Here is a 13824-nt window from a genome sequence, read left to right as displayed (position 1 = left end):
GGTCTCTGGATGCTTTCAAGAGAGAGCTAGTTAGGGCTCTTAAAGATAGCGGAGTCAGGGGATATGGGGGGAAGGCAGGAACGGGGTACTGATTGGGGATGATCAGCCATGATCACATTGAATGGCGGCGCTGGCTCGAAGGGCCGAATGGCCTACTCCTGCACCTATTGTCTATTGTCTATTGTCATGTTCAAATTGTATGTACCAATAATTAGGCCAAAGCTAGAATACAGGGTATATTTCTGGACACATTACGGAAAGGATGTCATAGCAGAGGGTTTAGTTTAGTTTGGTGAGAAAGCATGGAAACAGGCCCTTCGTCCCACTAAGCCCATGCTGACCACCGATCACCCGTTCACGCGAGTTCTATGTTAATCCACTTTCTCATCCACTCCCTACACACTAGGGACAATTTTCAGAGGGCCATTAACCTACAACGCCGCACGTCTTTGGGAGTGTGGGAGGAAACTGGAGCACCCAGAGAAAACCCACGTGGTCACAGGGAGAACATACAAACTCCGTACAGACAGCACCCGTAGTCGGGATCGAGCCCGGGTCTCTGGAGCTGCAAGGCAGCAGCTCTACCCGCTGCACCAATGTGCCGCCCCAATTTGAACAAAGCTGACTCAAATTGAACAAAAGTGCAATCGGCAGGAATTTGCGATCGCAATGATGGCAGATCAGCTTGCGGTCAAACTAATTGTTGTGTAAATCTAATAGCAACATGTGGCCTCTGCCAATGCAGCGTTAAAAGTGTAAATATGACAGCCACAACCAGCGATACCCCACCCCGACACAGGATGCACCACGGCACATCATGCAGATCGAATCAAATTACTTTCACTTCAGGTGAACTTCATTTCTTTCCAAACACAGAACTGTTTGGAAATATTAAGCCTTCGAGTGCTTAACTGAGTTTTAGGGACTTTCCAAATTTTATTTGCTGCTGAACAAACTCTCTGGACCTGAAAAACTGATTTTTATAAATTAGAATCATAGAAACATAAAATTGGTGCAGGGGGAGGCCATTCGGCCCTTCCAGCAAGCACCGCTATTCAATGTGATCATGGTTGATTGTCCTGAGTTTTATTCGTTCAAAGATGCATTTAGTTCGGTTTAGATTAGAGAAACAGTGTGGAAACAGGCCCTTCGGCGCACCAGGTCCGCGCCGACCAGCGATCCCCGCACATTAACACTATCCTACACCCACTTTTTGTGTGGGACAATTATTACCTTTACCAAGCCAATTAATCTACAAACCTGTACGTCTTTGGATTGTGGGAGGAAACCGAAGATCTCGGTGAAAACCTACGCAGATCACGGGAAGAACATACAAACTCCGTACAGACAGCACCATAGTTGGGATGGAACCCGGGTCTCCGGCGCTGCATTCGCTGTAAGGCAGCAACTCTACCGCTGCGCCACCATGACCGCACATTTATGTTATTCCACTTCTACTTTCATCCCATTTTCTGTTTAGTTTTTTCGTTTAGTCTACAGATACAGCACGGAAACAGGCCCTTTGGCACACCGAGACCACCCTGCCCACAATCCCCGTACACCAGCACAATCCTACACACACGAGGAACAAATTACAATTTTTACTGAAGCCAAATTAACCTTCAAACCTGCACGGCTTTGAAGTGTGGGAGGAAAACGGAGCACCCGGGCAAAACCCAAGTGGTCACCGGGATAACGTGCAAACTCCGCACAGACAGCACCTGTGGTCAGGATTGAACCCGGGTCTCTGGCGCTGTGAGGCAGCAAATCTACCGCTGAGTCACCATGCCGCCCTTGAAGGAAGGTTTAACGGTTTCAGCACCAAAGGAGCGTTTGCACTGATTGTGCGTGGAATCCTTCAGTTCAGTGGTGACAAGCTAGTTACTAATTTAGCAAAGAGGTAAAACTGATTGAATACATGGCCGCCGCATCGCCCGTGCTGTTTCTGTGTCATTTTTTTGTTTTTTGATTTACTTCAGCATTTTCCAAGGCTAAGATTGTCAATCACAATCACAAAAATACTTTATTAGCCAAGTATGTTTTGCAACATACGAGGAATTTCATTTGCCAAGTCAGTCATACAAATAAAAAGCAACGGAACACACAAAACACATTTTAACATAAACATTCACCACAGTGACTCCTCCACATTCCACACTGTGATGGAAGGTGAAAAAAAGTTCAATCTCTTCCCTTCTATGCTCTCCCGCGGTCGGGGGCCTTGAGCTCTCCGTTGACGGGACGATCTTGACTCCCTTTGGGCCCCCCGCATCGAGGCGATCAGCTCCTGCATCGGAGGGATGTCGGCTCCCCCGCGCCGGCGATCGGACCCCGAGTCGGGGCTGGTCGAACCTCTGCGTCGTTGGAGCTCCCGACTCGGCCTCTCCCGAGACTACAAGATCTTGATGGTAAGTCCGCAGGCCGCGTGCGATCCCGTGCGTGCAAGGGATCAGCTCCCATGTTAAATCCACGCCCCGCGGTGGGGCTCAGGTGAGTCCGAGGAGGCCTCCAGCTCCATCAATGGCAGGCCGCAGAGCGACCGGAGAACGCGACCCAAACATTAATCGCATCTCCAGCAAGATAAGAAACTGAATCCCCCTCCCCCCTCCCCCCACATTTACACAAACTTTTAACACACACTAAAAAATTGTTTTAAAAGACGGAAAACCAGACAGACTGTTGGCGGGGCTGCCAATTGTGCAGCGCCCCTGGTGGTATGGCAGTGAGCAAGAGGCCGATATTCTTAAACTATAAGGTTCATTCAAACACTTCATCCCAGCCAAAAAAACACAGAGGGCTTACAGATATTGAGAATGGGAAGAAGAATGGGAAGTGTCGAATAAAACCGTATTGTAAAACCGTATTGTATTGAAGAATCACTTTTTCCAGTCAGCAATCCTGAAGGATCGATGCCAATCAGATGCATTTCCAATCTCGTTGTGCTAAATGTGAACCATTTATCTGAATGTGCAGGAAAGAAGTTCAGATGCTGGTTTTAACCGAGAAAGACACAAAATGCTGAAGTAACTCAGCGGGACAGGCAGCATTTTTGGAGAGAAGGAATGGGTGACGTTTCGGGTCGACACCCTTCTTCAGACTGATGACAGGAGAGAGGGAGATACATAGATAAGGAAGTGTAAGGTGTGAAGTAGGGCATGGGGAATGGAGATCAATGAAAATGTAGAATAGATCATTGTTACCTGGGAGAAGGTAACGACAACAAAGCAAAGAGAGATAAAATGTAGTCGGAGACAGTAAGAATGGTGGGAGAACTGGGAAGGGATGGGGAGAGAGGGAGTATGAAGACAGGTCCCAATCCAAACCACCGCCTATCCATTCCCTGCACAGATGCAGCCTGACCCGTTGCATTCTTCCATCACTTTGTGTTTTGCTCAAGATCCCAGCATCTGCAGTTCCTCACATCAACATCTAAGATTTTGGTTGACTGACCTTGGTACAACAACAGACTGCGGGTCCCCCAGCAATTACAAGGTCTGGCCCTCATTTATTCCCCAAGTTTGACACATTTAACAGTATCTGGGGCAGATCTAGATTATGTTGAGGGTTTAAATGCCGGTACTTTGTGCATCAGCATGGAGATACAGCATGGCAACAGGTTCTTCAGCCCACTAAGTCCATGTCAACCATCGATCACCCGTTCACACTAGTTCTGTTATCCCACTTTCTCAACCACTCCCCGCACACTAGGGATAATTTACAGAAGCCAATTAACCTACCCGTCTTTGGGAGGCGGGAGGAAACTAGAGCACCCGGAGGTCAAAGGGGGAATATGTAGATTCCATAAAGGCAGCAGCCGAGGTCAGGATCGAACCCAGGTCTCTGGCGCTGTGAGGCAGTGACTCTACCAGCTGCTCCACTGTGCAAGAACGGCTGATGCTGAAATCTTGCACGGAACACAAAGTGCTGGGGTAACTTAAAAGGGGGTAAGCAATGGAGCAGTCGTATTGCACAGGATTAATAAACTAGATAGCTCAGGGCAAGGTACTGGGGACCTGGGTTCGAATCCCAACCGAGGCAGATGGTGATCATTTCAAAGTTGAATTCTGGAATTCGCAGGGACTATCGATCGCAACGTTTAAGAAACATTTGGGCAGGTACATGGATAGGGTAGGTTTGGAGCGATATGGGCCAAAGTCAGGCAGGTGGGACTAGTGTAGATGAGATATGTTGGTCAATGTGGGCAAGTTGGGCCGATGGGCCTGTTTCCATGCTGTATCACCATAGTTCTGGAGGACATGGATAGGTGTCGTTACAGATCGAAATCCTTCTTCAGACTTTGTGTGATTATTTATTTTTAAAAAAGCAAAGCCAATCAATAGCAACACAATCCGGAGACCGGCTAAAAATGCCTCAACTCAATGCTGCACATTTTTTAGACTTTTCCCCCCCAAAAAATTAAATTTTTCCCCTGAAACAATAGTATCTGTTTTTTGCCTCTGAAAACAACAAGTTTTCCGAAAAGTATGAACATTGACTTCTCTAACTTCAGATAGCCCTTGCTTTCTCGCTCCATCCCCTTCCCAGTTCTCCAACTAGTCTTACTGTCCCCGCCTACATTCTATCTTTGTCTTGTCCCCCCCCCACACTGACAATAGACAATAGACAATAGGTGCAGGAGTAGGCCATTCGGCCCTTCGAGCCATTCAAAGTGATCATGGCTGACCATCCACAATCAGTACCCCGTTCCTGCCTTCTCCCCATATCCCCTGGCTCTGCTATCTTTAAGAGCCCTATCTAGCTCTCTCTTGAAAGTATCCAGAGAACCTGCCTCCACCGCCCTCTAAGGCAGAGAATTCCACAGACACCAGTCTGAAGAAGGGCCTCGACCCGAAACGTCGCCCATTCCTTCTCTCCAGAGATGCTGCCTCACCCACTGAGTTCCTCCAGAATTTTGTGTCTACCTTCGATTTAAACCAGCACCTGCAATTCTTTCTTACTCAAGTTTTCCGAATCACAGCTTTTCAATTGTAAGGGAGTTTTGTGTGGGTAGTGAAGCTTTCCTGTTCCTGACAATCAGTTGCTAATACAGGATGCGGAAGGCTCTGTTCAAGTTAGGCTGAACAGCAGGAAGCCAAGTACACCAAAGTGAAGGTCGGTTGCCACGACTTGCTTATTGGCACGGTACGAACACAGACCCAAGATGACATTGATTCAACTATTGATCGCACTGGCTTTTTTCTAAGCGACAGGAAATACCATGTGGTTTCACCAAACCACTGTACCACTTATCACTTGAACAACAGCACAGCCAGATTCAAATGTTTGCAATGCATAGTAATGTTAATCTATCAGACTTTCCCCTCTGTAGTATCAGGATTACCATAATCATTCATCCTCCATACTCTTGCACAAAGAATTAAATGCATTCTTCTTTTTCATTTCGCAGCTATCAATAGTAAATTACGATACCCGTGATTAACTCTGAGTAAACCACAATTAGACGTTTTACAGTGCCTCCATAATGTTTGGGACAAAGACCCATCGTTTATTTATTTGCCTCTGTACTCCACAATTTGAGATTTGTAATTTAAAAAAAAACCACATGTGGTTAAAGTGCACATTGTCAAATTTTAATAAAGGCCATTTTAACACATTTTGGATTCACCATGTTGAAATTACAGCTGTGTTTACACAGTCCCCCCATTTCAGGGCACCATAATATTTGGGACACATGGCCTCACAGGCGTTTGTAATTGCTCAGGTGTGTTTAATTGCCTCCTTAATGCAGGTATAAGAGAGCTCTCAGCACCTCGTCTTTCAATAGACAGTAGGTGCAGGAGTAGGCCATTCGGCCCTTCAAGCCAGCACCGCCATTCAATGTGATCATGGCTGATCATCCCCAATCAGTACCCCGTTCTTCCCTTCTCCCCATATCCCAGACTCCGCTATCGTTAAGAGCCCTATCTAGCTCTCTCTTGAAAGTATCCAGAGAACCGGCCTCCACTGCCCTCTGAGAGAGAATTCCACAGACTCACAACTCTCTGTAAGAAAATGTGTTTCCTCATCTCCGTTCCAAATGGCTTACCCCTTATTCTTAAACTGTGGTCACTGATTCTGGACTCCCCCAACATCGGGACTGTTTCCTGCCTCTAGCGTGTCAAACCCTTAATAATCTTAAATGTTTCAATAAGATACCCTCTCATCCTTCTAAACTCCAGAGTGTACAAGCTGCTCCATTCTCTCAGCATATGACAGTCCCGCCAATCCGGGAATGAACTTTGTGAACCTACGCTGCACTCCCTCAATTGCAAGAAGGTCCTTCCTCAAATTTGGAGACCAAAACTGCACACAATACTCCAGGTGTGGTCTCACTAGGGCTGTGTACAACTGCAGAAGGACCTTTGGAAACTTTTATTGCTGTTTATCAACATGAGGACCAAAGTTGTGCAAATGAAAGTCAAATAAGCAATTATGAGACTGAGAAGCAAGAATAAAACTGTTAGAGACATCAGCCAAACCGTAGGCTTATCAAAATCAATTGTTTGGAACATCATTAAGAAGAAAGAGAGCACTGGTGAGCTTACTAATCGCAAAGGGACTGGCAGGCCAAGGAAGACCTCCACAGCTAATGACAGAAGAATTCTCCCTGTAATAAAGAAAAATCCCCAAACACCTGTCCGACAGATCAGAAACACTCTTCAGGAGTCAGGTGTGGATTTATCAATGACCACTGTCCGCAGAAGACTTCATGAACAGAAATACTGAGGTTATACTGCAAGATGCAAACCACTGGTTAGCCACAAAAATAGGATGGCCAGGTTACAGTTTGCCAAGAAGTACTTAAAAGAGCAACCACAGTTCTGGAAAAAGGTCTTGTGTACAGTTGAGACGAAGATTAACTGAAATCAGAGTGATGGCAAGAGCAAAGTATGGAGGAGAGAAGGAACTGCCCAAGATCCAAAGCATACCACCGCATCTGTGAAACACGGTGGTGGGGGTGTTATGGCCTGGGCATGTATGGCTGCTGAAGGTACTGGCTCACTTATCTTCATTGATGATACAGCTGCTGATGGTAGTAGCATAATGAATTCTGAAGTGTATAGACACATCCTATCTGCTCAAGTTCAAACAAATGCCCCAAAACTCATTGGCCGGCAGTTCATTCTACAGCAAGACAATGATCCCAAACATACTGCTAAAGCAACAAAGGAGTTTTTCAAAGCTAAAAAATGGTCAATTCTTGAGTGGCCAAGTCAATCACCCGATCTGAACCCAATTGAGCATGCCTTTTATATGCTGAAGAGAAAACTGAAGGGGACTAGCCCCCAAAACAAGCATAAGCTAAAGATGGCTGCAATACAGGCCTGGCAGAGCATCACCAGAGAAAACACCCAGCGACTGGTGATGTCCATGAATCGTAGACTTCAAGCAGTCATTGCATGCAAAGGATATGCAACAAAATACTAAACATGACTACTTTCATTCACATGACATTGCTGTGTCCCAAACATTATGGTGCCCTGAAATGGGGGGACTATGTATAAACACAGCTGTAATTTCTACATGGTGAAACCAAAATGTATAAAAATGGCCATAATTAAAATCTGACAATGTGCACTTTAACCACTTGTGATTTTTTTCTGTTACAATTCTCAAATTGTGGAGTACAGAGGCAAATAAATAAATGATGGGTCTTTGTCCAAGTTAATCTTCGTCTCATCTGTCCACAAAACCTTTTTCCAGAACTGTAGTTGCTCTTTTAAGTACTTCTTGGCAAACTGTAACCTGGCCATCCTATTTTTGCGGCTAACCAGTGGTTTGCATCTTGCAGTGTAGCCTCTGTATTTCTGTTCATGAAGTCTTCTGTGGACAGTGGTCATTGACAAATCCACACCTGACTCCTGAAGAGTGTTTCTGATCTGTCGGACAAGTGTTTGGGGATTTTTCTTTATTATACGGAGAATTCTTCTGTCATCAGCTGTGGAGGTCTTCCTTGGCCTGCCGGTCCCTTTGCGATTAGTAAGCTCACCAGTCCTCTCTTTCTTCTTAATGATGTTCCAAACAGTTGATTTTGGTAAGCCTAAGGTTTGGATGATGTCTCTAACAGCTTTATTCTTGTTTCTCAGTCTCATAATGGCTTCTTTGACTTTCATTGGCACAACTTTGGTCCTCATGTTAATAAACAGCAATAAAAGTTTCTAAAGTGATGGAAAGACTGGAGGAAAGACTAGATGCTGAGAGCTCTCTTATACCTGCATTAAGGAGGCAATTAAACACACCTGAGCAATTACAAATGCCTGTGAAGCCATGTATCCCAAACATTATGGTGCCCTGAAATGTATAAACACAGCTGTAATTTTTACATGGTGAAACCAAAATGTATAAAAATGGTCTTAATTAAAATCTGACAATGTGCACTTTAACCACATGTACCTTCTGAACCTTCTGAATTTGTAGTCGGCAGGGCAGTACTCTGCATATCGCCAACTTGGATTTTTTTCGATGTGATTTTTCCTATTACAAATCTCAAATTGTGGAGTACAGAGACAAATAAATAAATGATGGGTCTTTGTCCCAAACATTATGGAGGGCACTGTATATGCAAACTGACCGATTCCCCTCGCTTTAACCATTCAGATGATAATCATTTTTTATTAGTGAAAGCAGTGCGACACACAAAGCAAGCTGCAGACTCCGTGCTCAGGAAATAAAGAAACAGCACATCAAAGGACCTTGGTTTTAGAAAAACACACACACACACAAAAGGTAGCAATGAAAAATAGCAGCCCAACATGAAGCAGATCAAAGGAACAGCCAAGGAAAATGAGGAACAGGGGGGTCCTTTAATTATTGTCCGTATCCGCCAAGACATGCAGAGGTATAAAAGAATAAAAGTTTTGAAGGCCACTGTTTTTTTTTTGTCTTGCTGTGGCCCCAGTTTCCAGAGCCAGTGCCAGGTCTCATCAAACTACTCTGCCTTGCCTGCCAATAAGACTCCCGGGGAGAGGGGTCCGCCCACTGGCTGGGGGATTGTCGGCAGCAGTGTTTGCTGAAAGCCATTCAGGGACTGCTTCTGGCAGCACCCCAGGACTTTCTCTGGAAGGACAGATCTAGTTACCCGAGGCTGCTTTTTTTTTAATGTAAGCCTCACTGGTTAAACCCAGAGTTCATGCATGGTACCGCACCATGGGCAGCGAATCAAACTTGGCCCCTGGCTGATCCAGCAATTGAATGCTCAGGGATTGAGGCATATTTTTCGACAGACTTAAACTTACTTTTAACACCAGAGATACTGTGCAGCTTCAACCTCAGTACGCTATAATCTTAAAGGAGCGACGATTCCCCCAAGACCAAGATGTGTGTGCTTTTGTCAAAGGGAATTCACATCTCAGGCAAAAATCCATTTTTTCTCAGTAGATTTTAAAATAAATATTGGCATAACCTCTAATGGTGTCAGATTTGTTTATAAATTCATATATTTTTCAGAAGGAACACCAGCTATGAAGGTTTTCTTTAGTGTTTAATGCCTAATTGATCACACTTCACCTCCCTGTAAATTTAATGAAATGTGAAGCTTTCTCTAAATCACTAATACAACTGTTTGCAGCTGTTGATTTCCCTTTAAAGACGAGGTAACGCATAATAATGCGTGATAAATTATTTGCATAACTTTAAAGTGTAAATATTCTATTCATCTGTAGGTTGGTGTGTTGGCGGCGGTACTTCAAGTAGGTTGTGGATTGCGGAGTTAAACATATTGCCATTTTTATACAATAAAATCACAGCAAGGTCATCCACTAGTGCTGGGAGTCCGTGCTTAAACGAGGCATTCAACAATTGCTTGTTTAATTTTGCTCATTTGCCCTATGGATAGCACTTCAACTCCAAAAGATTTTGGTTCGATTCAAAAGCCTAACACGGTTCAATGTCAAAGGTAGACAAAAAATGCTGGAGAAACTCAGCGGGTGCAGCAGCATCTATGGAGCGAAGGAAATAGGCAACGTTTCGGGCCTAAACCCGAAGGAAGGAAATAGGCAACGTGTCCCATCTATACTAGTCCCACTTGCCTGCATTTGGCCCATATCCCTCTAAATCTGTCCTATCCATCTACCTGTCCAATTGCTTCTTAAACGTTGCGATAGTCCCAGCCTCAACTACCTCTTCCAGCACCTCGTTCCATACACCCACCACCCTTTGTGTGAAAAAGTTACCCCTCAGATTCCTATAGAATCTTTGGTAGACAAAAATACTGGAGAAACTCAGCGGGTGCAGCAGCATCTATGGAGCGAAGGAAATAGGCAACGTTTCTGGACGAAACGCTGCCTATTTCCTTCGCTCCATAGATGCTGCTGCACCCGCTGAGTTTCGCCAGCATTTTTATCTACCTTCGATTTTCCAGCATCTGCAGTTCCTTCTTAAACACTGTTCAATGTCAACATTGACTGCTCTAGTTTCCTTCCATAATGGAAAGGGAAGTGTGTGTGTGTGTGTGTGTGTGTGTGTGTGTGTGTGTGTGTGTGTGTGTGTGTGTGTGTGTGTGTGTGTGTGTGTGTGTGTGTGTGTGTGTGTTAAAAAAACACAAATATCTCTTTTTGACACATATCCAGGAACATTAAAATTATCTTCATTAACAGCTACCTTTGCCATCCCCAAAAAAGCAGCCCCCTTCGATATTCCGACCAGGTTTCTGACGAAACAAAGCTGTCGGGTCCCTTTACTGGGCACAGTCCTTATCAGACTCTCCCAGTCGAAGCCGGCCCAGCACAGCTGTCAGCAAGTCCCACAGTCCCACTCCTTTATCTGCTTGCACAGACCTCTGCTTGGCAAGGAGTGGGCTGTGCGGCTGTTCCACGGTCCCTGGGAACCAGGCGCGGAAACAGCGCGGCATTACTCCCACCCTCCGCTGGGAGTTCATTACCCAGTCAGGGTTCTCACTTCTGAGCCAAAAGTGTGGACCTGCAAATTCCGACTACGGTCAGCACTGCCTCATCATTAAAAAAAAAAAACTCTCCGGCTTTTCTGAGAGAACGGAGAACAAAAGGACAAATTCATATTCACACAACATTTGTTGGTACTGCAGAAGTTTAACGTGCCCTCAAGAATTCCACAGGAGACTCGCCTGGCTCCAGTAATTTGCAGTATTATCTTTTTTGTAAACTACTTCACTGCTCTCAGTCCCGTCCCCCCCCCCCCCCTCTCCCCGAAGGGGCTCAAATATCACTGTGACTAAACAAAATCAATGCGCGGTCAGCTATTGACATTTATTTTTTCGTCTGGGAGTTTTTATTTTGGATTTCAATACGGTTACCAAAGGAAAGTCGAGCCTTTCTTTTTTCTTTTTGGCCAAGAAAGTAACAGGCATTTTGCTAGTCGGCTAACAGTGTTACAAAAGGAAAAAAAACCCAGGCACCCAGGGGAGGTGGGAGAGACAGAACTGACGTCAGGGGTAATTGGGTGTCTGAAAGAGATTGCCAGCGGCTGCCCAAATTCCCTCAGGTATACACAAAGCTAAGCTGAAAATCTAATAAAAAGGAAGTAAAATTCTAGAGAAGGGGGCTTTCTGCTGCAAGAGTTATTGTCTAAAAATAAATACAGCGTTTTCTTGTTGCCTTTTCTATTGCTCTGCTTTTTAAAAAAAATATTTTCTTTTAAAAACACAGCCACATCAACTACTTTAATAAACTGCCTTCTCTCTTTTGGACGTGTTTGTTTCTGTCAACTGGAATGCATATTTCCACAGCCCTGTGCAGCATACATACCTGCGAGCTTTGTATAATACATTTTTTTTTTTTACTGTAACACCAGTACTTTAAAGACAGTGACGATTTAAAAAATTAGAATAATTCTCACTTAGCTGATTTCTTTCCCCTGTGTTCTAACAGATACAGCAGACGATGGAGAGAGAGAGAGAATGAGAGAGAAAGAGGGAGAGAGAATGAGACAGAGAGAGAGAGAATGAGACAGAGACAGAGAGAGAATGAGTGAGAAATAGAGAGTGAAAAAGAGATAGAATGTGAGAGAATGAGAGAGAAAGAGAGGGAGAGAGAATGAGAGAGCGAGAGAGAGAGAGAGAGAGAGAGAGAGAGAGAGAGAGAGAGAGAGAGAGACAGACAGACAGAGAGAGAATGAGTGAGAAATAGAGAGTGAAAAAGAGATAGAATGTGAGAGAATGAGAGAGAAAGAGAGGGAGAGAGAATGAGAGAGCGAGAGAGACAGAGAGAGAGAGAGAGAGAGAGAGAGAGACAGACAGAGAGAGAGCGCACAAACACACACTCACTTTGTCCTTTGGCAAATTCTTCCCTTTCACTCTTGCATGAAGAAAATCTCCCCACAGAGTTTTTCTCCTCTTCCTGGTGTGGATATAGGCCCCTGCAGTGCCCTGTGTAATTTCCAGTTCCTCAGAATTCAGGTATTAATAAAGACCCCATGGGGACTTCCAACAATATAACCCTACATTTTCAGGCATTATGAAAGGAAATCTCCAGGGTTCTCTGGCTCAAATTTCTGAAATGTAGGCATTGTAAAAGACACCCCAGGGGAGACCCGCAATAGAAATCTGCTGAATTCAAAGCATTTTCTGAGTCCTGGTGGGAGCCATTACTCCCACTGGAAGCTTTTTACAAAACATGTGTTGCTGACATGTTGACAGATTGCTCACTGAAGTGTTTAGGTGCATGCACAAGGCAAGTCATCGGAGACACTCCGCTCTGCCAGTTAGCCTCGAAAGCTGAAACTGGTACCATCCATATTTTATAACAGGGGAGGAAAATAATGCTGCAGACAACCCATACTTCCAGAATATATTTTCTTTAAATGAAACCTCCAAGCTCGCAGTTGATTTTTTTTTATTAACACATTTTTTTTTTGTTGCTGCCCAGCCTCCCCCTCGCTCCGACGCTAGCTAGCGTAGCTGCCTTGCAGCAGGTTCAATGCAGCTGTGATGGCACTTGTACCTGCGCCAAGGGTTTACTGAAGGAATCTGTAGGCGACCCCGTGGCTTATTGTGAAGAGCTCTGCAGATCAAAAACTAATGAAAGCTAGGATTGCGCGAGATGAGCTGAACTATGCTCTACCTGCCCTGACAGTATTAAGCTTGGAAAGTGATCTGTGACTTTAATAAGGCAGAGGGCTCCTAGGAATTAGCTACCGTGGTGACGGGTTGGAGACGGATGTAAATGTATTCATGGCATGGTGAGCAAGGGGCCAGACACAGAGCCCCCAGGGAGGTCAATCCGCACAGAGCTATGGAGGCATGGACGCTCTCATTTCTAACCGGGTTTCACAGCTAAATACTTAAAGCTGTGCATGCTCACGTATCTTAGGGGCAGCTTTCAAATGAAAAATCCATGCAGTAAGAGAAATTGGCAGCGAATGCAGTGAGCAAGCTTATTTGAATGGGATTCAGTTTGTGCACCATTACATTTCTACAAAAGTAAGGGCTATTCACTAATTTTCTTTCTGTCAAAAGAAAAAGTGTACTGACTTAGCATTTCATTTAATGGGCTTGATCTGGGTTTTTTTGTGTTACAATTAACAGAAGCATTTGTTAACACTTGACTTTTCAGTGCGAAAAATATATACACAAGTCAAAAGCAGCCCATTGTAGCGAGCTAGAACAATCTGGGAAAATGAATCTAACTGCATCAATTCGGAGGTTACAGGGAGTACATTAGATTATAAAAAAACTGGATCTTGTAATAATTTCTTATTTTTTTACTGGATGTAAATGTTTAAACATTTTAACTGACAAATCATTTTTCATAAACATCAACCTCTGCAATTAAGACAATTAAAAATATATATTTTTGTTCAATTAGATCATTCAAATCCAAGTATTTTACAGAGATATTAACAGACATAAAA

General features: G+C 44.3%; 1 protein-coding gene across 10 annotated transcripts in view; it reads right to left on the bottom strand.

Moving 5' to 3' along the window:
• Positions 1 to 13824, bottom strand: part of znf423 (zinc finger protein 423) — a 360940-nt gene that overhangs the window by 216453 nt on the left and 130663 nt on the right. The window contains exon 1 of one of the 10 annotated variants that reach the window (XM_033036381.1): positions 12239 to 12373. The exons of the other annotated variants lie outside the window; for them this stretch is intronic. The gene's annotated coding sequence lies outside the window, so the exon portion shown is untranslated. Of the gene's footprint in view, positions 1 to 12238; positions 12374 to 13824 lie in introns of those variants that run through there. 10 annotated transcript variants of the gene reach the window in all.

Source organism: Amblyraja radiata, chromosome 17, assembly GCF_010909765.2.
Source record: "Amblyraja radiata isolate CabotCenter1 chromosome 17, sAmbRad1.1.pri, whole genome shotgun sequence".
In the NCBI taxonomy this organism is placed as follows: Eukaryota; Metazoa; Chordata; class Chondrichthyes; order Rajiformes; family Rajidae; genus Amblyraja; species Amblyraja radiata.
Note: the sequence above shows the minus strand (reverse complement) of the source record. Positions and strands in the feature narration are given on the sequence as shown.